A 25,100-nucleotide genomic window follows, 5' to 3' on the forward strand; every position below is an offset into this window, starting at 1 on the left:
AAAGATAATTAAATCAGTTGCAATTCGTGTTTAGACCTGTTTAGACGTAGTCAAAGTGAGTGTTAAAATTTTTTTTCTTTTTGTAATTTTAAGTAAATTCTTTAATTTATTTCGGGAGTGTTCGAAATTCTTTAAATCGCGATCGCTTATATTTTTAGAAAATAGTATTTTCTTTTTTTAATTAGAAACGCGTTGTCGGGAGTGTTCGAAATTTTTTAAACCGCGTGTGATTTTATGAAGATCAATCTTCTCGTCTGAAATGAAACATCGATTACAGACTAAGGTCAGAGAAATATTTTTTATAAATAATAACTACAGGCTATTATTTTTTTGTTTAAAAATTTAAAAATATTACATTACTTTTTTTAGAAAAGTTATGAATTTTCACAATACAAAAAATGTTTTACTATTTTATTATAGTGATAATAATACCAAAGTTGAAAAAAAAATAATAATTAATAACTAATTTTGTCTAACACTTTATGAAACATCGAGAAATTGAACAACTTTCAAAGAAACCAAGTTTATTTAAAAAACAAAGTCAAATTATCAAACTTTTAATGAGAAACAAAATTACTTTTAATAACGCTTGTCACGTGAAAGTAATAAAAAATTGTAAAAAACTATTTTTAAAAGAAAGTATGCTAAAATAATGCAATTAAATTTTTAATTTGAAAACCGAGTAAATAACATTTTTTATCGTTTAAACACTTTTTTTTTTCTTTCTCTTTAAATATTAATTCTTACACTGAATCCAAAAGTATTTCTCTATAATCTTGTAATTTAAAATGAAAAATCTCATTAAAAAAAAAAAATAAATAAATAAACAAATTCTATTATTATGGAAAACGAGATTCAAAAATAGAGTGGAGAAAATTTAATTTCGAACGCATAAGTTCCTCCCTTCTTTTTTTTTGCAACTCAAAATGTAATATGAAACAAATTTCTTTTTTATTCGCATCTCACTGTAAAACGAATTAGAAAACAAGATTGTAATGAAACTGCAATTTAGAAATTGTCACAAAGTTTTCCCGTCATCGCATCTCTCTCTCTCTCTGGGAAAGTAGGCCATCATGGTATATATACAATTAGGTCGAGGACAAATGAGGTAACTAATATCCGTCGCAGGTAGTACGCAGCAAGCGCGATTTTAAAAAATATTGAAAATAAAAAAGGAAAATATTCGATGCTGTAAAAAAAATTAGTGTGAATATTATTTTTCTATTTACAGTTTTAGAACATTGCTGTAAAAGTGAAAGTAAATGAGTGTGAGAGAGATATTTTAAAAGTCCTCTCTCACTCTCATTATCCCCCACTCTCGCATTTATTTTCCACTTCTCCTTAGTTATGTATCTTATGTACCTGTTAAGTATGCGATGTAAATATAGTCACTGCTTTTAAAAACTGAATATAAAAGCACTTTCAATTACATTTTACATTATTATTATTATTTACGCTAGTCATTTAACTTGATATTAAATTTTTAAAATATAGCCGTATTTTTTTTTATTATCAAGTTTGTCGAGCGTATAGAAAGGGACTTTTAAAAAATATATAAGAGTTGAAGAAAATTAGTCAACTGGAAGGGCCAAGGAGCTAAGATTTCCTTTGACAAAAAAAGTTCATATCGCGAAATACGAGAATCTTCGACTCAATAAAACTTGACGATCTGATAAAGTACAGGAAGGAAGAGAGGAAATAAGAACGAAGGCTCTTTTCCTGCTTTCTTTGAAAAAGGGTGATAAATTTGTTTCAATTGCTTTTATTGGAAACGAAACTTTATTTCGTGTTTTTTTTATTATATTAAAATTCATTTTAATTATTAATTATTACAAAGTATCGTGGATTATTTTTATCACTTTAAAGAAAAAAACTATAACGCTTTTTTCAACCAGAAAATCTAGTTAGAATCAAAATAAGAAAATTGGTAGTAAATAAATTAACAAGTCACTCTGGTTCCGTGGTAACGTACATGCGTATTGTGTGCAAGGTCCTAGGTTCAATCCCCGATGCGTTCGAAAATTTTAATTTCTATATTCAATTGTTAGTAATTTTTAATCTGTCGTATTTAAAAAAATCGAAAATATAAATAATTATAATAGAATAAAATCCTAAAAAAAGGAATTTTCCTCTTCGTTTGAGAGTATAGATTTAATCATTCTATAATTTAAAAAAAATGTGAAATAAATTAGTTTGAGGTCATATTTCCGGATTGTCGTGTTAATGTGTTTGGTATAAATGACGGCTGTGCATGGCAATTCATCCGAGGTACATGGAAAGCTCATTAATCCTAGATACCATCGTCATAGGCTTGTAGAACTGGTACAATGTGCCTAATGGCTGAGTTGTAGAGTTTATAAAGCTATATATATATAGTAGGACCACTTTAAGTTTCGTCTATCAATGCGTGCAAAATATGCAGTTAATAATGTCCCACTAATGGATATTAAATGTCAACGATCATTTGCTAATTCTCATATATATATATATACACAATGTGTAAAAACGATACATTCTATGAAGATTATCCAGTCATTGTAAAATATTATATATTCGTCGAAATGTTCTTCAAAGAGAATCAAACTTCCCCCTTAGTATCTTCAGTTCTCTAAGATTATGAGGAATTAAGTCACGTCGCCTGGAGGAAACTTAATGGTCGTTATTAGTTATAACTCGCTCGACGTATTAAACTGTCTAAAGACACGTTTAGTGTTAATTTGTTTAACAATGTCTGCAGGAAATGAAGTAAATTAATATTTACGCTTGATAATTATCGTGTATTCTTAATTGTTGTTCACCAGAATTTCGATTAAACTTTTTAATTATGTAGAACGGGAATATGGGTTGAATTTTCAAATACGTCTGACTAAAAACGTATCATACTACTTAAAATTGTTAGTGTTTCATTAAAAAAAAAGAAATTGAAAAATAATTCTAGTAAAGATTTTTATAAAAGAAAAATTGTTAGTTTTGACAAATTTTTTGAAATATGTCTGACTTAAAACGATCTGTACTACTGAAAATAGGTATTTATTCTTAACAGAGATAGTATAATAATAATTGCAAAAAAAAACCAAAATAATTTATCAAACATTGAAATACATTGAAAATTATTTTAATAGAATGAATAATTCTCTAAAAATTCCAATACGTCTGACTAAAAACAGACTATACTACCTAAAAAATAAAAATATTTAACTAAAGCCATTATAATAAGGTAGCAAAACAATGATAATCATTTTTATAATGGAAAATTTGTTTTGTTTAACTAATTCTTTGAAAATTAAAAATGTCTGACTATAAACTGTCTTTACTACTTTATTGCTGAAAATATTAAAATCAAGTAAAAAAATTATAACCAAAACAAGTAAAGCAATGATATTTCATTTCAGAACGCGAAAATTAATTAGTTTAGCCAATTTTTTTTAAATTTAAATTTATCTGACTAAATACTGACTTTACTACTTAAAACTGTAAATTTTTTTTTTAAATAGAAAAAAAATATTACTAATTTATAAAAAGTGTAACTAATTCTTTGAAAATCAAATATGTCTGACTGAAAACGGTGTGTACTACTTAGGACTGTAATTATTTAAATCAAATGAAAAATAATCAAAATTGTAAAGCAATGATATTTCTTTTTAGAACGAGAAAATACGTCAGTTTAGCCAACTATTCGAAAATTAAATACGTCCGAATGAAAACGATCTATACTACTTATAACTGTAAATGCTTAAGAAAAGGAAAAAAAATACAAAACAATGATAATATCTGATTTTTTAATTCGAAAAAATGTTTGCTAATGTAACGCATTTTTTAAAAATCAAATTCGTCTGACTAAAAACTGATATTACTACTTAAAATTTTTAGTAATTCAGTCAAGGAAGAAAATTTAAAAAAAAAAATTTGCAAAGTAATAATGTTTTATCCCACTTAGAAAGAGTCACCGGAAAGTGCCCCCTGGAGGTTCTATCAGAATTCCGCCGGAACTTCTTAAGTAATTCCGTCGGAATTCCATCGGAGTTCCAAAAAATCTCCAATGGGATTCCGATTAATTTTTTTTTCAAAATTTTTAGAGTCCTAATTCCGTCAGAATTTCGTCGGAACTTCGTCGGAATCCCATTGGAAATTCTTTGGAACTCCGATGGAATTCCGACGGAATTACGTTGGAAGTTCCGGCGGAATTCCGATAGAATCTCCAGTTGGCACTTTCCGGGGAATCTTTCCAAATGGATTAAAAATGAAAAGAAAATATTACTAATTTCTAAATAGTTTAACTAATTCTTTGAAAATCAAATATGCCTGACTAAAATCGGTTTGTACTACTTACAACTGTAAATATTTAAACCAAATAAAAAATAATCAAAATTTAATCAATCAGTACCTAATTATTAAGAAAATTAATTATGAAAATCAGTTACGTCTGACTGGAAATTGGCTACACTACTGAAATACTTGCGCATTGCATAGAAATAAAGAAGTTATATACAGAAAATACCAAACGATTGATTAATAAAAAATCAATTGATGACTTTTAAGTATAAATGGTCTGACTAAAAACTGCTTTTACTACATAAATTTTTTAATTCCCGCTTTAATAACAGTAAAGAATTATTATTACAAAATAAAAATAGATAAGTTTATACAATACATATATATAGTGAAATTAAAAGGGGTTTGTAATACTAAAAAAAAAAACAAATGGAAATGATTACATAATAGACTTGAATGTAAGAACAAAGTATCATGAAGTCTAAACATTTTTTTAGGGGAGCTTTCCCCTTCTATGAGAAAGAGAGCTCCCCTAGAATCTCAGAGTTTGTCTTCATCGCCTCGTATACAATCTCTCAATAAAGTAACAGACCACATACACATTCTTCTTTCCACTTTGGCGTTGGAAAACATACGGTATACGCATTCAAATAATTGAAAAAGCGCGTAAGCTTGTTGTACGCGGTTACCTTGGCGACCGTGGCCTCTTGACGGCTTCTCGCATCCCCTTTTCCCTCCATCCCTTGTCAACTCACTACTTCTTTCTCTCTCTCTCTCTCTCTCTCTCTGAATCTCTTTCTTCATTTTCTTCTCGTTCTCGTCCGTCTCTTTTGACTCTCCATCACTCTCTCTCTCTCTGTCGCTCTTTCTCTGGCATACGGGTTTTCCTCGTCCGCCGCGGACAGGGTGTTTTCGGGTGGGGTGGCAAGGGGGGGGAGGTTAAGGAGAGGGGGGAGGGAAGGTTGACGACAAGGGCGCCGGGAAGGAGGTGGGCGACGACGACGACGGAACGCGAGCACCGGTAAAACCAGTCACTATGACAACGGTGACAGGCGAGGTGTTAGTGCGCATCCGTGACCACGCCTACGTCACGTCGTCGGTGACGTCAGAGTCAAGAGAAAACGACGCCGACGCCATCCGTCGAACGAACGTGGAGCGGACGTTATTTGTACTATAGTGGCGGGTGACTGCAGCCTGTTGCTACTTCGGTTGCGGCATATCAACCCCTCTGCCTGCGCGTGTCCCTTTTACTGCGTTTTCCCTCTGAGCCTCCAACATCCTCTCTCTCTCTCTCTCTCTCTCTCCTCTCTCCCTCTTTACCTCAACACGAGAGATCCACCAACCCCCTGTGATCAACCCCCACGGACCCCGTGAGGAGAGCCAAGCGAGACTCGGTTTCTCTGCCAGTCAGCCATCCGACTCGCCGCCACGCCGCGCGCTGCGTGTTTACCCGTCAAAAGCAATATTTGCTCGTGATACGAGTGTTATCGCAGTCGAATACTCATTTTCCTGGTGACAGGAAGTTTTTTTCTTTACTTTTTTCTCATTACATACACACATAATCCCCCCACCCCATAAAGACTTTTAAATATTGAAAAGACTAGAAAAAAAAAAAAATAAACAGAAGAGGAAGGTGTTTAGGGGCCAACCTCGCTGGCAACGTGCGTTGGCACCGAGTTGGAACGTGGTCTATGGATCATAGGTTAGCATCCATATTTATTTTTTTTTTTTTTTTGCTCTTTTCCTTTTTTTAATTCTTGACAAGACGATAGCTCGAGAATTTCAACTCACGTGGAGAATTGAATGACTCGTGCGGGGAGTGACGTCTGCGCAAAAGATGGGGATATCTAAACTCTTGATTTCTCCTTTATATAGAGAAATCAAAACAACACGTGCTTTTTTTTTATTATTTACTCTTTGAATTAGTTTCATTTAAATTAGCAAAAATTTCTACTAATTTTTTTTAATAATAATTAAAATTTAAACTAAAATTTGAGTGAAAACAAAAAATATTATTATAAATAAATTACTAAAAAATAATTACTAAACTTTAGTGAAAATTTCTACTAATTTAGGTATTTTTCATTATATTTTAGTAAACAAAATATTAATAAATTAAATTTAGTAATATTTTATTAGGGAAAATTTCTACTAATTTTTCACTAAAATTGTACTAAAACAAAATATATTACTAAATAAAATAATATTTAACTAAAAATAAGTAAAAATATCTATTAATTTGAAGCCATTTTTTACTAAAACTTTAGTAGAAAAAAAATACTAAATCAAATAGAAATGTTTAATTAAAAATTAATGAAAATTTCTACTAATTAAAGAACGAATTTTCTCGTAATTCAAATTCAGAGAGTATTATCTTAATTTAGTGAAATGATTCTCCACTATATTTTGAATAAGTGGTTAAAAATTAAAAGATCAACTCATTTTTCCTCTAATAGGATTTTTTTTATTCCACTTTGATTTAAATGATAAGATAAAAATTTCAAAATTCAATTATAATAATTTTTCTAATAAGATGTAATAAATTGGAAAGAAAAAATTAAAAATGTAAATTCAAAAGTATGCACAATAATCGAGTGTAGTTGAATTGGAAATAGAAATTAGAGAAATGAAATTATTCCTGAATCAATAATTTCTGAGCAAGAAGTAACTTGATTATATGGCAATGAAGTTAAATGACAATATCAGAATCGAAAATACTTGCTGTAATTAAATTTGAAGCGGTTGAAGTTGAATTTGAATTCCAAAATGAAACTAATGACTCAAAGGTACATTAGTTTTTGACCTTTGAATACATTTAGTTTCTTTTTACCTATTAATTTAAATAGATTTCAAATTTTATTATTTATTGTAAATTAATTTAGTTTAATTATTTATTAATACTGTTTTTAGTCATTTTTCTCATAGAATTTATATATTTTATTATATTGAAAATATCTTGACTGTGAATTTTTGTACACCTATTCATAAAAAGATTAATAATAATTTATTTTATTATATATTCTATTTTATACATACACGAAAAAAAATAAAAAAATTTTATTATTCTAGAGAAATCTTTCGCTGTTTCAGGTAAATTCTCATTTCCGTTAAACATTTTGAAATATTTAGAACCCATGTAAATTTTCTTAAAAACTAAAGAAAATGTACGTAATTAATTAAAAATAGAATAAGAAGGAAAAAAATACTATAGTATAAAAAGTATTATATTATAGCCAGTATTACTATCGATATTATTCATTAATATCTACTGTAGCAATCACTATTTAAGTTTTAAAAAATTTCAAAAGAAAAATTGTTTATTTTTATAAAAAAAATGTTATAAAAAATAAAATACTATTTTAACAAAAAAAAACCCAAAAGAACAAACAAAAGGTGGAAAAAAAATTCTCTGCCTGGGAATAAACAAAGAAAATGAAAAATTTAAAAAAAGGCTCATGGGGAGAAGAAAAAAGATTGTAAATAACGATGAAAAATCGATTCAGTAATAATGAGAAAAAAAAATGAAAGTTTGTTTACGCAGGAAAGAGCAAGTAATTGAGTGCTTTATAAAGGAAATAAGCGAAACATGTATTGCACGTGACGAGGACTAAGAGAGAATTTGAAGAGAAAGAGAGAGAGAGAGAGAGAGAGGGGAAGGGAAGATTGGCCGGTTAGTGTCTTTGAAAAGGATTTTGTGTGCCCCCAACGTCTCGAGTTGGAAGTAGCTTAATTTGTGCACTTTCGCTGATCGTGTTCAGCATTCAAAGTGAGGAATTAGGGAAAAGAGAGTCGTGAGTGACGATCGTGAATGTAGTGAATTGGGATTAGGATTTCAAAACTATCTATTCGAGTTTTATACGTGTGTACGTTTTTGTCTTAAGGTGAAGTTTCTCTAGTCAAGCATTGATTTTAGTATACCTTTTCTTAAAATTTTTATATTATAAAAAAAAAAAAATTTTTTTACATAATTAAAAAATTTTTCAATGAGAAATTAAAAATAAAATTATTTCGTCCCATTTTCTATTGAAAATATATTTGGAAAGTATATTTTGATTTCAACTATGACAGACTCTTGAAATTGTTACTTTGGGGTAAAATTAATATTCATTCGGCCCATGAAATTCGTTGAGTGATGTATGAGGTCGAGGTGACTTGCATTTTGTATATTGAAATTGTAGCTTTAAGAGTCGATGTTGAGAAGGCCAAGGTTTCTCATTTCATAAAATATTGCTATTTTTGATAAACAAAATGTTTATAAATACCAAAGAGTAATTGAGAATAATTTTATTTTTTTTTACTATAACTATTATTAATATAATTTAAATTTTTTACTTTCTTCTTTTTTTTTCATTCTACAAAAAATTGATGAAATAAAAAGAAAGATTTCATCTTGAAAATTTTCCTTTTCAAGATTGGAAAAATAACAAAATATTGAATGAGAAAAATATATTTTTTTTGTTCGCTTCCAATTAAATGAAAAACAAGTTCTCCTTTGTCAGAAAAAAAGAATTTATAAAAAAATATTATTCCCTTGAGTTTATGAAAAGAGACTATTTTAAAGTCGATTCTAACGATAACATTTGAAATCAAAGAATCGAAATTTATTCCATAAAAGAAATTTCTTTTATTTATAAATAATTCTCGAAATTCTTCAAAGCATGAAACGAAATATTTTTCCATGACTTAATTCACCAATTAACAATATATATATTCAGATAAATTTTAGATCAATTGATTTCAATATCTATAAATCTGTCTATTGGGCATAATTCTTTGTCATGGCAAGTAGTGAATTTTTTATTCATAAACGAAATTTATTCATTCAACACACTTTCGTCATTTCCCGTAAAAAAAGGAAGAATATATATATATATATATATATATATATATATATATATGTATACTATGGAGAAGAGAGGATTGAAGCTCGCCGCGTTTTTCGAGTACTTGAAAGGTTTTGAAAATAAGGTCGAGAGAGAGAGAGAGAGAGAGAGAGGAACAGGAAATAGCTTCCAGAAGGGAAAGGGCAGGGGGCAGGAAAAAGGGGTGAAGGGAAAACGAGAGAGTGGGTCGTCGTCGTCGTCGTCGTCTTGCTTCTGTCGGGTATAAGGAACGGAAGACGCTCGTCGTCGGCGCTATATTTGCATATCATCGGATTCATTCATTCGATACCTGTTTTGAATATATTAATAATGAATTTAATAAGCAAAACTGAGCTCATGTTTATTCATGTAGCAATTATCCTTAGCTCCGTCGACCGTGATAGTTTTGCAAGCAGAATGATGAGGGGTGCCCCGCACAGTAAGGGGTATAAAATGGAAAGACAACGAAGAGTAGATAGCTATATATAAACCAAAAAAAAGGAAAAACAAGCAAAGATTGACGTGGATAGAGCGATATAAGCAAACTGAAAAATAAAAAAAAAAAAAAAAAAAACATTCCAACTGGAAATATAAGAAGGAAAAGAAAGTAAAAGCGAAGTAGAGAAAAGGAGTAGAAATAAGAAATAAAAGGATCAAGGAGAACGGAACGTTGTAGGTATGAATAGCACCTCGTCCTTTTTAATATTTATAGAGAAAAAGCAGACTCTGCAATTTATATGGTGATTCTTTCAGTTCGGTTAGGGATTTAGAGGCATTATCCGATAAAGGTTGGGACTTTCGGGAAAAGCGGAAATGGAATGTCGATGGACATTGGATGTGTGTTTTTTTATGCCAACAAAGGAAAGTATTTTTTTTTTTTTTTTTTTTTAATCTCACAGGGTTTTCTTGAAATTTAACAGTATATCATCACAGATATATATATATGTAAAATAGATGCTTGTTTGTTAAATAGTATGTACGCAAAATATGCGCATACCGGATTTCCGTCGCTTCTTGGAAAAGCGTCCACTTGTGGCCCAACGCGCGCTCTCTCTTTCTCTCTTCTCTGCTCTTCCACCTTTTACTTTAAATGCGTGATGGTGTCTGCTTTTGGGGAAACTACGATGCTTATTCATTTTAATCGTCGAACAAAGCGTGCATGGAATATTTGCTTCCGCTTCGTCTGCTTTAGCATCGTAAGGGAAAAGATTTTTAAAACATAATATTGAAACGTATATATAACGCTCTCTCTTTCTTTCTCTCTCTCTCTCTTTTACTTACTAACTGAAAATTTTTTTTTTCTGCATAAAATATTTTTTTTTTCGTTTTCTTTCTATTTTCTTTATTTCTTGAATTACTAAAAATTATTGAAAGTTTCTACTATAATTTTTAGTCATTTTTTACTAAAACTATAGAATAAAATTTTAAATAGAAAAAAATTACTAAACTAAATAGTAAGATTTTACTAAAAATTAGTGAAAATCTCTTCTACTTTTTAGTCATTTTTTTTTTTTACTAAAACCAAAAAAAAAATGAATAAAAGTACTAAAATAAATAAATAAAATTAAATAGTAATATTTTACTAAAAAAAAGAAGTAAAAATTTCTACTAATTTAAATTATAGTGAACGAATTCTCACTAATTCAAATGTAGAGAATAAAATACATAGAGACGTTTCTTCAGTTTATTTTAAAATTGTTTCCCAAGAGAAGAGAGACATTTTTTGTGAAAGTTAAAGAAAGTTCCTTTTTAAAGGGTCCATCTTTAGTCGATTTGTCCCACCACTTTAGAGACGGGGGGGGGGGGGAGAGAAATTGCATTTATTCTACACGTGCTTTCGGAATGATAACACGAGTTGGTCCATATAAATTCAAAGATTATATCCAAATGAAAAATACTTTATAGAACATTTATCTCTTATCTAAACGATTTTCTTAATTTTTCATAAACATTATTTTGATTTGTAAATAGAATGCAACAGTTAGAATAGAACATGAAAAATAGAAAAAGTTACAAGTAGTAAAATTCCAGTTATGTCAGACATGACATCAAGTAGTAAAAATCGATTTTGTCAGACAAATGTACTTTTTTTTATATTTTTGTCCCCCTTTTTATTTTTCAACAATAGTGAAAAATATTTTAAATAAACATTAAAAATGAATAAATATAAATATTCTAATAGAAAATTACCAATTGTTAAAAAATAAACCCGAGGAGACAAATGAGAGAATGCCAAGTGGTTTTTTTTTATTTTATTTTTATTAGAAGTAAATGTTAGTTAACGACATTCCACTCGACATTGGAACGAGAGGAGCGTCTCTCGTCGTCGTTCCGCTCCAGCTCTCGTTTCTCGTCGACGAGAGAAGCCGTGACGGAAATTGCGAGACGTCTGATCACGTGTGCGCGGGTAAGTCGATAGGTATTTCCGCCTCGTCGAAAAATACGTTACAAATCCGCCTTTAACCTCCTTTAGAATTCCGGTCACGTAGCCGTCGAAGATATATCGTAACGTACGACGCGTCGTCCGCTTTTCCACGTACCCCACTTTCGAACCTCATTTATCGCTCTCTTTCGACTCCCCGCGGCTAATGTCCCTCCTCTCTCTCGCTCTCTCTTTTTTTCTCTCTTCCACCATGGAAAAGTTATGTTTTCCACGCGGCGAGAAACCCGCTGACGTTAATCGACCGGATAAACTTTCGATCCCGAGTACCCTCCAACGACACAACCCCTTCTTCTCTTTTATATATATATATATATATAAGGTTCTCGTGCGGTTTCCAAGTGCCACTTTTATCGCTATTTCCCGACGACAAGCAATTGATCTGTCCTTCCAAAAGCTTTTTTTTTTCCCGCAAATTATTTTCATTTAAATTCATTACTTTTGAATTTTATTTTCTTTTAGAGAAATTTTATTTAAAAATTTATGATTATAAAATAAAATATATGAAAAATACTATAGAAAAATCGTGTTTTTGATAAAGAAAAAAAATATTAAGCCTTAAGACCAAAAAAAAAAAAAAAGCTAGGAGTCTCTCTCTCTCTTTTTTAGAACCATATCTCAGTGAGTAAGTAAGGCATTAAATTGGTCCAATAATGAAACAGGTCATCTTGAATTTTCCGCTCTAGAAATCGCACAACAAAAGCCCCTTTTCTCTTGCTCGAATCCTAGTTCTTTTTAGCAGCCAACATATTGTCATTTCTTTTTGATGATGATTTTTGCAAAAGTGTGCGTAAGTTTTTACATTCTAAATACATATATAGAGAGAGTAGACGGTGCTCTCTTTTTCTTTTTTCTCCCGTTCCTCTTCTTCTCTCATGATGGGTCGCTGTTCTAACATGAACTCGACAAGAGAGGGTTAAGATAAATGAAGTTCACTTGCGGTGGTTCACGTAGTGGTAGTAGTGACGAATAAATACACGACATGTAAGGACACAAAAAAAAAGAAAAAAAAAAAACATCAGAAAAAAAAGAGACTGTGGATAAAAAAAAAATACCTCGTCTCCTGGATGATACACCCACACACTGCAAATTACTTAAAACTCGAGACTTAGTTTAAACGTTGCTTGGTTCATCCTTGGGTAATGATAATTAATAATGTACTAAGCCAACTCCTCGGGTTCTATTTAACTCATCCCATTTCTTTTGATTTATTATTATCTGTTTACGCCGCACTTTACAAATGTTTATTTTATACATTTTGTATTTTTTTTTTCCTGACAATATTTTATGCAATTGTCTCGTAACAATTATTCCTTATTGTAATTATTAAAAAACAATTATTAATAAAATTTTTAATAAAAAAAATAAATACTCAATTACTAAACAAAAAAGTAAATTCATGCCGTCCAAAGTAAAAAAGGCGTAAACGCATAATATTTAATATTTTCGCAGAATAAAGTATTTCATAAAAAAAGCGCTTTTTCTAGGCCAATGAGAGAGTTAATGTAGCGCAAGCGCAGTTGCGTTTGGATACGATTATTCCTAAAACTATCTAGTTTTCAGTTACTTAACTGTATAGAAACTGTTTACCAAGAAATCAGGGCCAAACTAGGACGACTAGAAAATGTAGATTTCCTAATCAGGACCACATCAGGCATGGTGTTTTATTCCCTAATAATGGCAGCCTGATCAGGCCCCGATCTGGGCCCTGGAAAAATTTCCATTCGAGATGAATTAACTAATTAATTTAATTATATAATTGAGAAAATAAATAAAAAAGCGATAAAAATCTGGTGCTGAAGGGTTGATTAAATCAGTATATAATGGCGAAAAATAAGGGATCTTGGGAGAAAGGGTCACGTCAGAAACAGGCAGAAATTTGTTATTGAAGAAACCCTTAAATGAAATTCAGTGTTTTCCATCTCTGGGTTATTAAGCACATGCATGAATAGATAAGGGTTTCAGGCTGATATATATATATATATATATATGTGTGTGTGTGTGTGTATGTGTATAAATGGTGTCCTACTTGGATATAATGCATTACAGGATACAGGAGCGCACTGGACATAGCTACCGAATGGAGTAGTGAGAGCACTATACATACCTGGACTGAATTATATTTGGTGATGGTTATGCCTCTATATAAGCAGAACCAGCTGAAGAGCTTCTAGTTCCCCTATATAGTACTCAATACATCCAATACATACCACACTCACGCTCAAACCGAATCCATAGGTCGTTATCACCAACTCCTCTCCCTCTCGTATGTCCTGCCAGATTATCGCAACGAATTACTGTCTTAGACGCGTTGACGACGCTATATTACTCATAATCTTTATTGATTAATTTCGAAATATATATTATTGCCCTTTGTAATTTATTTTCTAATTTTATCTGTTCATTTTCATGGGAAGAATTTTTTTTTATTATTATTATTATTAAAAGCCCGATTTTTATAAAAGGCTTTTTAAACTGTTTCGTAATATAGAATTTCGAGGATGACTGACGTGTGTGCTTTCTAAATTCATTTTCCAAAAGCCAAAGAAATGATTTGAATTTAAATGTTGAAAGCATGTTACATGGTACAATGCTACTATTTGCTTTCATTAGCATATTCCCTTGGCTTGATTTTCACTTGGTGGATTGACAATCTAATTTTTATAATTTACATAATTTTAATCACATATTTGAAATTGAATTATTTTTATAAATATAGACATTCTTCATTTTTAAAAGTACAATAATGAAAAATGTTTATTATTTAAATTGAAAACAAATGAGAAAAATTGCAGAAACACTATTATAATGTCAAAAATGTTTTTCACTATTTTTGAGAATTATACAATATATAATTTTATTTATTTCTAAAAAAAAAAAAAAATAAAAATACAATCATGCTATATGTTACATAAATAAAATATTGTTTTTTTTTCTTTGTTACAGGTGAGTAGTATTTTTTCATAAAATACCATTTTTCAAAGAGGACAATTTTTGTTTGGTGTCAATTTATATTGGTGTTCATATTTATGAAAATGAGATCATCTCCACTGGGGTAATATAAGTAAGTAGCTTAAATAAGCAAACTTCATTATTTCAATTTCATGTTTTTTGACCTCTTATTTTCCCTTATTCCTGTGTGTAAAAGTCACGAGGAAACGACCAAAGAACGTTGTTATGATTGCTAATGGAAAACTATCCAATTCAAAGAACAGTAACGAGTTACCCCAACATTTTTGCTACACTATCGAGGTCAAGGAACGTGAACAGCGTGGAAATAGAATGAATTGTCAGAAACGAAATTGGACACTAATGCTTGTTTGATAGTATACCACTTATATTTGTAATACAAAAACAGCCCTTTTTTTAATTTGATTAACTCTCCTTCCACGTGACCTCTTAACTAAATTGAAAGTTATTTTTAAATTAAATAATTCTATTAGTATTATTCCTTACATCAGTTTTTATTTAATGTTTACTGTTACTATTACTGTTACTGATACTACTACTCATACTATTACTGTTACTAATACTATACTATTACTATTACTACTATTGTTACTGTTACTATTATTACTGCTGTTACTATAACTACTATTGTTACTGTTACTATTACTACTGTTGTTATTGTTATTATTACTACTATGACTACTATTGTTATTGTTATTATTACTATTACTACTACTGTTACTATTACTATTACTGTTACTACTACTGTTACTATTGTTACTATAACTACTATTGTTACAGTTACTATTACTACTGCTGTTACTATAACTACTATTGTTATTGTTTTTATTACTATTACTACTATTGTTACTGTTACTATTACTACTATTGTTATTGTTATTATTACTACTATTACTACTATTGTTACTGTTACTGTTACTGTTACTACTACTATTACTATTGTTACTATAACTACTATTGTTACAGTTACTATTACTAACTGCTGTTACTATAACTACTATTGTTACTGTTACTAATATTATTACTATTACTACTATTGTTACTCTTACTATTACTGTTACTATTAAAATACAATATTCTTTTCTTCTTTATCGTAACGATTATAACCATAATTAATAGTAGTAACGCACAAAGAGGACAAATCTTTATAACCAATAACTTTTAGTCAAAAGAGTAATTAAAATTAGTGAATTTAGTGGAATTTAAAATTCAAATCTGATCCAAATATTGAAGAGGGGAAAAAGATAAAATAGTTAAATTGCAAGGAACCGCAATTTATCGATAATCGATGGGCTACGTTTGAACTGAGATTAGCAAAACGTGCTCATTTCACGACTGGCGAAATTAACCGGCAATTAGCGGATCTTGCTCGGATTTTAGTACGTGCATTCGCCTTCTACCCCCTCGTGAATCGACGAGGCCGGACTTTTTAAGTCTGCTGGAGGAAATTTAAATTTCAAAATTTTCAATCTGGCTTGCAAATTCTTCGTTTCCACCTTCCCTTGCTTTTATCTCTCCTTCTTTCTCTCTCTCTCTCTTTCTCTCTCGTACTCTCTGTATAGCATCGTTTTCTTTCTCCTTTTTTTTTATATACGCCTCTTGATTGGCGTACTACTCAACATCAAAAGTCTTTTAAAGTCCCATGATTTTTTTTCCTTTTCCTTTCGTCTCAGAATTGAAATTTCGTTGCTACTCTGTACACGACACATTCTGTCATTTCAGTAAAATGAATATTAATTAGTGTCGAAGATTTAGTTGATAGAGAATTTTTTTTTCTTTCACTTGTAAAAACATTTTTTTACGAACAGCAAAGAAAAAAAAAGGTATTTTTTTTGTAGTTGTTGTTGTTGTTTTTTTGTAGCTATTATTTTTCTCGAATTGGCCTCTCTGTAAACTGATCACGATCTATTTGCCCCATGTCAGTTTTAGGGTGAGAGTCAGTAATTACGTCACGGAAGGATATCCAGGGGGCAGTAAATATATATACAAACACTTCTAAATGAGTCTACTTTTCGTCTCTTTTCCCAAGTTTACTCCTTGTTTGTCGAGAAGAGAGAGAGAGAGAGAGAGGGGGGGAGAAGCAGCGAAAACAAGTTGGTGTGGGCGAAGCGGACTTGGCGGTTGGAAAGGGGCTAAGTTAATAGGGCGGGGAAATCACAAGGATCGGACCTTCTCTCGAGTAATTACTTTACGGGCATCAGAGGTCTCGACAAACTTAACTCGAAAGTGAGGGGGGTAGAAACTTTTTAATTTTTCGTCAAAAAAAAAAAAAATAAAACTTTAGTCGCTCGTTATGCCCTTTTGGTCCCCAAGTGGCGCGCCGGAAGCTGCGTCACTAGTGACGCGAGGAGAAATTAAAATTCATGCGACGCTTTCCTTTCCTCGGCCTCTTTATCCCACGAGACTGTGGCGCGTCGTTCCTAAAGGACAACGGCGTTGGTTCTACAGTCGAGGGATGTAGAGGACAAGGACTAACCAAATTTGCAAATCAAATTTCGTACAGCGAAATTCCACCACACACCTTCGTGCCAATTATCGTTACTAAACCACTGTTACTTGTAACCAGAGTTGGCAGTTTCCTAAATCCAACGACCTTGGCGGTTCCTTCGAATTATTTAACAATTATCTCTATTTTTCAGTACTTAAAAAAAAAAACAGAAATTTTTTCTTCCTTATACAACTAAAAATATAAAATTTAGACATATATTAAATTTCAATTATATAGAAAATATTAAAACGTGTATATAGTTGACAAAGAGATTAAACATTTGCATTTTCTCTTTGAAACATGAAATTCATATATCGTTGACGAAAATGTTTGATTGAATGACATACACACAGAGAAAATAAAAAAAAAAAAACTTGAACGTTTGTGTTATTCTATCCAGAGAAACTTGATTCCAAACTTGGAACATTTAATTTTATACTACTCTAGATTTTGAAATTGAATTTTGAAACGGAAAATTCACCATGGCATAAATAATGAGAACTAAATTCAGTACACTGGTCGAAAATGTTCATTCTAGCGAAAATTGAGTTTGTATCTTGGGAACCAAAAACTATTCGGTTAGAAGGCGTATCTTCAAAGAGTCTTTTTACTTTTCAACTGAAAAATACCCATCTTACTACTGAAAACTTTTTCAAAATACTAGAACATGTAAAGTTTCTTAGTAAAATGCCCCGGATGTCTTGTCACTTTTGTATTATGCATTGGAAATTCCTTTCTCGTCCCCTTTTTTTTTGTAAGCAAAACTTTTAAAGAAACATTAAAAAGGGGAATTAATATCAATTTTTAATTAAACAATTGAAACTGAAATTTTCAATCTATTTGAGTAAATTATTGTGAATGCCCCGAACAGATTATTAAACGATTTAATTATTAAATCGTTGAAATTTATTACCAATAATGGAAAGACAAAGCGCATTATGCGGATTAAATGTTGGAAATGGCAACAAATTTTGAGGGTATTAATTGTAATAGGTTGATCAACAAATTATCGATTACGGTTTACTGAGTTACCTAAGTAATTCAACAAATTATGAGCTATCACCGAAATCCTATTAACATTCGTATTACAATCAGATTATATATTTATACATATATGTACAAATCTATAAAAATCATTTATACAATATTATAATACTCCAAAGATAAAAAAAAAATCCCTTTTCACTATATTCTAATTCACGTCATTGTAAAATATAATGTTAAATTAAAAAAGTTAATTTTTTTCATAAAAAAAGAATATTTTACATTTTTTTTTAATTGTAAAATAAAGTTGAATTGAAAAAGTCGATAAAGTGTAAGTAACATTTAAAACAAAAATTGGAAACATGTAGACCAATTGGAGAACTGAAAAAAATTAGATCTCTCTCTCTCTCTCTCTCTCTCTCTCTCTCTCTCTCTGTGATATGAGCTTGTTATGCAAATATATGCCGACATCGCGCAATATTATATTGCATCGATATATATATATATATATATATATATATGTACCACAAAAAAACGAGAGCGTACACGTTTGTTTTGTAATCGAAGTTAGCAAATAGAGCTTCAGCGATGAAGGGATGGATGCACAGTGAATACTTCCTATGGATATTAATATCGACTGGCGAGTTAGGCGAACCGTGCTGAACAATTTCAAATTTTACGTATTTTCATGTTTACCGAACGATATCAAATATCCCGTTCACGCGACCTCTTTCGCTCTGATCGACGATTCCCCTATTTTCCGTTTGGTGTACTAGATATCACGAATTAGAGAGTCAAAAAGCAATCATCAATTCACCAGCAGACCTTTCGAAACTTGAATCTATTTTCTCCTCACTTTTTTGTATTTATAGTGTTTCCAAACATTGAACACATTTTTATACAATTGTTACGTCTCAAATAGAGAAATAACTAACGAAATAATATTTTATTTTATTTATTATCGCTTCGGTGATTCAGGGTATACCTGTTTTATTTACAGAGCAGAAGGCTCTAAACTAAGGATACAGGAATGAAAGAGAATAGTGATTAATTTTATAGTTGGGTTACAATTTATTTAGACAAGTATTTTTAGTTAAAACAATTCGTTCATATGAGAGAGAGGGGGAATCTCGAACCAACCAATCCAGGAAATAGAGAGTTCAGCATTCAACTGAAATAAGAAATGCAAGGGTTACTACAAATATACGACAAGTTTAGAAAAAGTTAGGAGTGAGAATATAAAACACTAACCTTAAAATTCAGTAGTAGGTGTGTTGAAAGAAACAGGACGACTGCTGTGTCCTTTGGTGTCACAGGAAAAGAGTCTCTTCCAAAAAGAAAAGGAAGAATGGATAATTGCCAAATGTAATGAGAAGAAAAGATCCTCGTTTAATGTAGAAGGTTTTGACACTTGACTTTAACTTTAGTATAAGAAAATTGTGTACTTGAACTAGAAGACGTCGACTGGTATCAAAAATGAGCTTGATGTAATACGTATGAAGAGGATTTCAAAACTGGTCTCTCCGTGAAAATGTAGTCCTATTATACTGAATTTTCGTAAGAGAATAGATAAAATTTTATTGTTGTGCTATACTTTTTTTCACCCTAATATTGGAAACCAAAGTTGAGTCCTTCTCTCTCAGTTGAATGTTAAAGGAGATTTTTGTACCGTTCTAATACAGAATAGAAAGAGTACGACTACGGTTATTCGCAGCTGTAGAAGAGCGTCTGTGCACTTCTAATGTGGTGATACCACAGGGGTTTGTCGCATAGGAAAATTAGAAAGAGAACATTTATTACATAATTGGAGTGTCTGTGCTCTTCTAATGTAGCGATACTACAGGGGTTCGTCTGATTTTAGCACATAAGGAAAATTAGAAAGAGAGCATTTTGTTTCGTGGGGTCTATGCTCTTCTAGTGTCATAAAAGGTTTCTCACTTCTATTTGTATGTTTTAGAAATACAGTATATAGACGTAGGAAGATACAAAACGCAGGGGTCTTTTATATATAAAAGAAAGATGTTTAGTTGACAAAAGGGCGGAAATTTTACATTTAAGAGAAAGGTATTTAGATGCGTAACAAAAACACGGGTGTTTGTCGCAAGAAAAAAGCAACTCGGTATAGATTTAAAAATTCTTATAATATGAATATTAAAGTTACAGTGACGTGACACGATCTATATATATGTTTATTTAATTTTTTTTAACAAGAGAAACCTATTTTTATTTATCTCTCCCCTAGTACTTCAAACCTTGGAAAGTTTCACTGAGTTTTGAATTCATGAAATATCAGAGCTTACGCTGCTAAAAATAATTCTTCAATTTATTGCGCTTTAGTAACTTATGAACTTGACTTTTCTACTTTGTCTTGCAATCTTACACTCTGTTTTTCTTTCAACTTTTTTTTTTTTTTTCTTTATAATAACAATTGAAGAAGATTCTCCATGAAAGTTTAAACTTTTTTACAAGAATAAAAGTTAAATTCTAAAAAAGAAACTTTAGTGAAAAAAGATTTGCATTTTTCTGGGAGTAAATAATTTTTTCCCCCTTTTTTTTTGGTGGCGATGTTTTTTTTAAATACGATTGAAAAGAAATTATTTAACTTCAAATAGAATGCAATAGAATAGAAAAAAAGACCTTTTTTAACGTAAAAAATATTAATAAATTTGTTCAAAGTTTTAATAAGTAGTAATAATAATTTTGAATGTACAAGAGAATTTTTTTTTTTGATGGCAATTTAAATATAGGTAAAAGAAATAGTAACCAGAAAAGCGCTCATTTTCTGCAGTTCAATTTCAAGGGAGCTTTTATAGTCCCCGTCGGCGAACGGGGGTGGCGCGCACACCTTCACCGCGCTAGAAATGTGCAAGTCAAACAGCTTGACTCAGCGGTTTATCTACCGCCGTACAGCCGCAAATGCACGCCAGTATTCGCAGCCTCGTACATTTATGACCTACACGCTCTTCCAAAGACATCTCTTCCCCCCTTTCTATCCTTTTTATCATCCGACACCTTAGTCTTACAACGAGGGTGCTTTCACATATTTGTTGCCTGTCGTATCGCTTGGATTCAAAGGCCTTTTCCGACAATATTTTATACAACGATATACCAGTTTTTCTTAGGAGAAAATCGATCCCAAAGGACTTGGGGTAAGAAAAAAAAAAAAAAAGATGGGAAATCTATTATTAAACGAGGAACACATCGTTTAATAGAAAAAAAGCGCTTTTCCATTTTTCAACAAACTCATTCAATTTGTCCGATTAAAAAAAAAAAGGAAAAAAACTACTACTATTTTCAAAAGAAACAATATATTGAAACAAAGAACAAGATGTAATTTGTTTTTTTTAACAAAAAAGATGAATACATATTTTAAAAAAAAAAAAAAAAAAAAAATCGAAATAGTTTCAAAAGAATTCAATTGTTAGCAAATTTTTATAGAATTGCTTTCGAGTTTTCATGCATTTTTTTTTTTCAAAGAAAATTTTGTTATAGGTTTTTTTCTCTGAAAAAGAAAATTTTTTTTCATGAAGTTATTGAGAGTTTATTATTTTTTAAAAGAAGTCTTTTGTTTTAAATATTTTCAAATCCTCTTTGAATGTAACTTTTCTTTCAAATATTCTAGATATTTTTTCTAATAGTAAATTTCTTTCAAGTGACATATTTTTAACTGTTTTTAGTGTGTTGATATCAAAACTACAGAAAATTATTCAAATTGAACAAAACATATTGTTTTTACATTCAATATTTTTGCTTTTGTTACGTTTCGTTTTTTTTTTTACGTGTTTCTTATTTTGAAATTAATATTTAAAATTTTTGTCTCTGAAAAAAAAGTAGGTACACTCCCTGAAAAAAGTACTCTCATATTTAGAGGAAAAATCCTCTTCTAATATCCTCTCAATTTTTCCTCTTAAAAAAAAGTATTCCACTTGAATGTAGAATATTTTTATTCTTTGGTGACTTAATAATAAAACAAAACAATTTTTTTGAGGTTCTGATATCAAAAACATTGAATTAAAGTTAAATAAATAAAGAAATCTATTAATTAATATAAGTAATTAACTATAAATCATTAATTATATTTAATATTTAATTATAGATATTTAATTTAGTGCATGATAATAGCCTTACTTTCTCAGTTTATAACCATAATTGTCAAATTATATGCGAGAGGAAAATCCTCTCAAGTGAAGACTATTACTTTTGATACAATATATAAGAGGAAAATATGCATCAAATTAAGAGGAATTCGCTAGAATCAAGATTACTTTTTTTAGGGTGTGCACCAATGAAATTTTGACTAAAAATTTTTTTTCTAATTAAGAAATCGCGTTATATTGGAATACAAAAGTTAAAAAATCAAATTACAGACTCAGGATGGAGATTGACTTCCGGGAGAAAGTTAGGTGGAAAATTATGCTTGGAGAGGAGAAAAATGAAGAGCAAAGTTTTTCTTGTAGAAAACTTATTCAAACTTTCATTATTCACAGACATACACCAAACATGTATATAAATGGTTAATGTAAATTTTTATAAACGTATTAATTCACCGCACCGCGAGTATATTATATATAAATTCTAGTTCCCAAGTCAGATGTTAAAGGGAAAAAGGAAGGAGCGTCATAAATAGGGGAGAAACCCTCTCAAGGACGACAAGGGACAAGAAAGTGCTATTATTCGCGCGTAAATACAACTTCAGGATTAAAAAAGTATATACCCATACCTCTTGCGCGCGTTGTCCCTCTGGTACAAGAGCAACACTCGTAAAATGGATCCAGCCCGCATGCTGCGGATGCCAACCCATTCGAGCGAAATGTATACCACCCACCAAACTGGTAAACCCTTCCGTTATAGTTTTCGTTCTTCCACTCTGGCAAGAACGATCTCCTCTGCCCTTTCTTTTTTTTTTTCCTCTTTTTTTTTATGTAGATGCAAATTTTTCCCGTGGTCGTGAATCCTGATTTGGATTTATGAACTTTTAGAGTTTTATTCAATTTGATTCACGCTTGAAAGCTTTAGGATTTGAGTGTTTCCAAGTCTCATAGTTTTCTCATTTTAAAACTTCTGAAAAGTAAGTCGACTATATTTGATGTTTTTTCAATTATTTTTGTTATTCCTGAATATAATAAATATAATTAATATTCATTCAATTTTTCCGGGAAATTTTTTACTACAAAAGAGCAGTTTATTTGAAGTGAAATGAAAATTGGAAATCGTTTTCAGAACCTGTTCTGTAAAACACTACTAGAAAACTCATTTTTTAATATTTTTCTCTGTGTGTCATATTAGAAAAATTATTTTTTAAAAAATTCCAGTAAATAAAATTTAAATATTTAAAATTGTGCTCTTGGGAATAAAAAATTGAAATTCAAACGTCATTTTGAGAGGTGTTTTTTTTAAATTTTCAAAGAAAAAATACCAATATGTAACTGTGCAATAAAAATTTCGCGCGAGTAGTTCGTATCACTAAATGTTGCAAATCTTGCATTACACGCAGAAACGGGTACTTGAAAATGTACCTTCTAGCGTTTTATTACACCAGTTACTATTTTTTTTTGCCCTGTTTCTTTTTTTTTTATAACTTCGACTTGCCGCGAATCTTATAGAATTTTAAGATTGACGACCGGGGAAAGAAATTTCACAGGGGATCCATCTGGGAAAAGCGGAAGAAGGTCGTAAAGCCTCAACCATGTCAACTTGTGCATACAGCGTCCATCAAGTATCGCGCAGACGAAAGATCTTCCAGGTTGTGAATCACAAACTAGATCAGGGACGTTTTTACATAGAAGCTCTCGTTCACTATATATATACATATATAGAGGGAAAAAGGGAGGGCAAAGGACCCCCGGGATCGATAAGAAGAGTCGCAAGAAAAATACGAGTGCTCTAACGACGTAACGAATCAGAGGCGTATGAGCAGTGAGAAAATCGGAGAAAGCAGTCAAAGGAGTGAGAAGGCTGATAGAGAAAAGTCGCTAGGGGGACTGAATGCTACCGATCGTACCAGTTTTTACGGATTTAATAACTTAGAGTTTAATTAACTACTGAAAGTACTGATCGATTCCTGGGACTATCTTCAAGAGAGACTTTCATCCTCTTTTTACTTTTCCTCCTCCTCCCCCCCTCTCATCCCATTTTCCTGTTCATTCTAACTTTCCTCCCATCGTTCGACTGATATCCTTCATCTCGTCTCTCTTTCGAGCCCAAGTCTAATCCTTCGAGATTCAACGCCTCCGAGAATGACTGAGAAAGATTGGAAAAAGCGAATATTTGTCGATAGGAGAGACAGTTTTAACTGATTGGACCTCCGGCTATCATATCGCGAATGGACCATTCTTCACGAGCGAGTGAACGTTCAAATTTAAGAAGTGAAAAACTTTCAAACCAAAAAAACATTTTGTTCTAATGTGTAAACTTCATTTTTATTCTTTTTTTCTTTAGAAAAAAATTCCATTTTGAAAAAAAAATTCAGCATAGCAAGATTCAAAATTCAAAGTTTGAATATTGGAATAAAGTTGGTCTTATTTGCATTTTATTTGTATTTTATTTCTGAAAGTCTCTCGACTTGAAATTTGATGAATAACCGACCTATCGATATTGACATACTACAAACCCTGCTCTTCTTGTGTCCCTAAACCTCCCACCCCCACATCGTTCCATTTGGTAATATCTTTTTCTGAACGAATCGATCATCGTGAAAGCTACCAATGCATCTCGAATATATTCGATGTTTCGATATACAGGTCCAAAAGTCTAGACCACGACATTTACCAGGAAAATAGAAACACGTGTGTAGAATTCTGTGATCTTGTGGTTTTAGTATATATATATAGAGAGAGAGAGACTAAACAAGATTTACTCTTTGGTATATAATCCAGGTTTAGTGAGTTTTCACAAAGACCACCCGAATAGGTTAATATTCTTCTCCATTTTCCTGATACTGAATCAGTAACCGGAAATTTATATATATATATTTGAAATTTGAATTTAATTTATATGCAATATTCTCCAGAAACCGGTCGTTTTTGGGAAGAGAAAAAAAAAATTTGTTAGACTATATTGAATCCGCTATATTGAACTGAAAAAA

At 30.9% G+C, this 25,100-nt stretch overlaps 1 protein-coding gene across 21 annotated transcripts in view; it reads left to right on the plus strand.

Moving 5' to 3' along the window:
- The window catches only part of LOC127289609 (CUGBP Elav-like family member 4), a 596,519-nt gene that overhangs the window by 357,789 nt on the left and 213,630 nt on the right, over positions 1-25,100 (plus strand). For 2 of the 21 annotated variants that reach the window (XM_051317659.1, XM_051317656.1), the window contains exon 1: positions 5,438-5,974. The exons of 18 other annotated variants lie outside the window; for them this stretch is intronic. The gene's annotated coding sequence lies outside the window, so the exon portion shown is untranslated. Of the gene's footprint in view, positions 1-5,436; positions 5,975-25,100 lie in introns of those variants that run through there. One more of the 21 variants, XM_051317645.1, reaches the window with a different exon arrangement.

Source organism: Leptopilina boulardi, unplaced genomic scaffold (assembly GCF_019393585.1).
Source record: "Leptopilina boulardi isolate dan_hultmark-lab unplaced genomic scaffold, ZJU_Lbou_2.1 LbouV2_48, whole genome shotgun sequence".
Lineage (NCBI taxonomy): Eukaryota > Metazoa > Arthropoda > Insecta > Hymenoptera > Figitidae > Leptopilina > Leptopilina boulardi.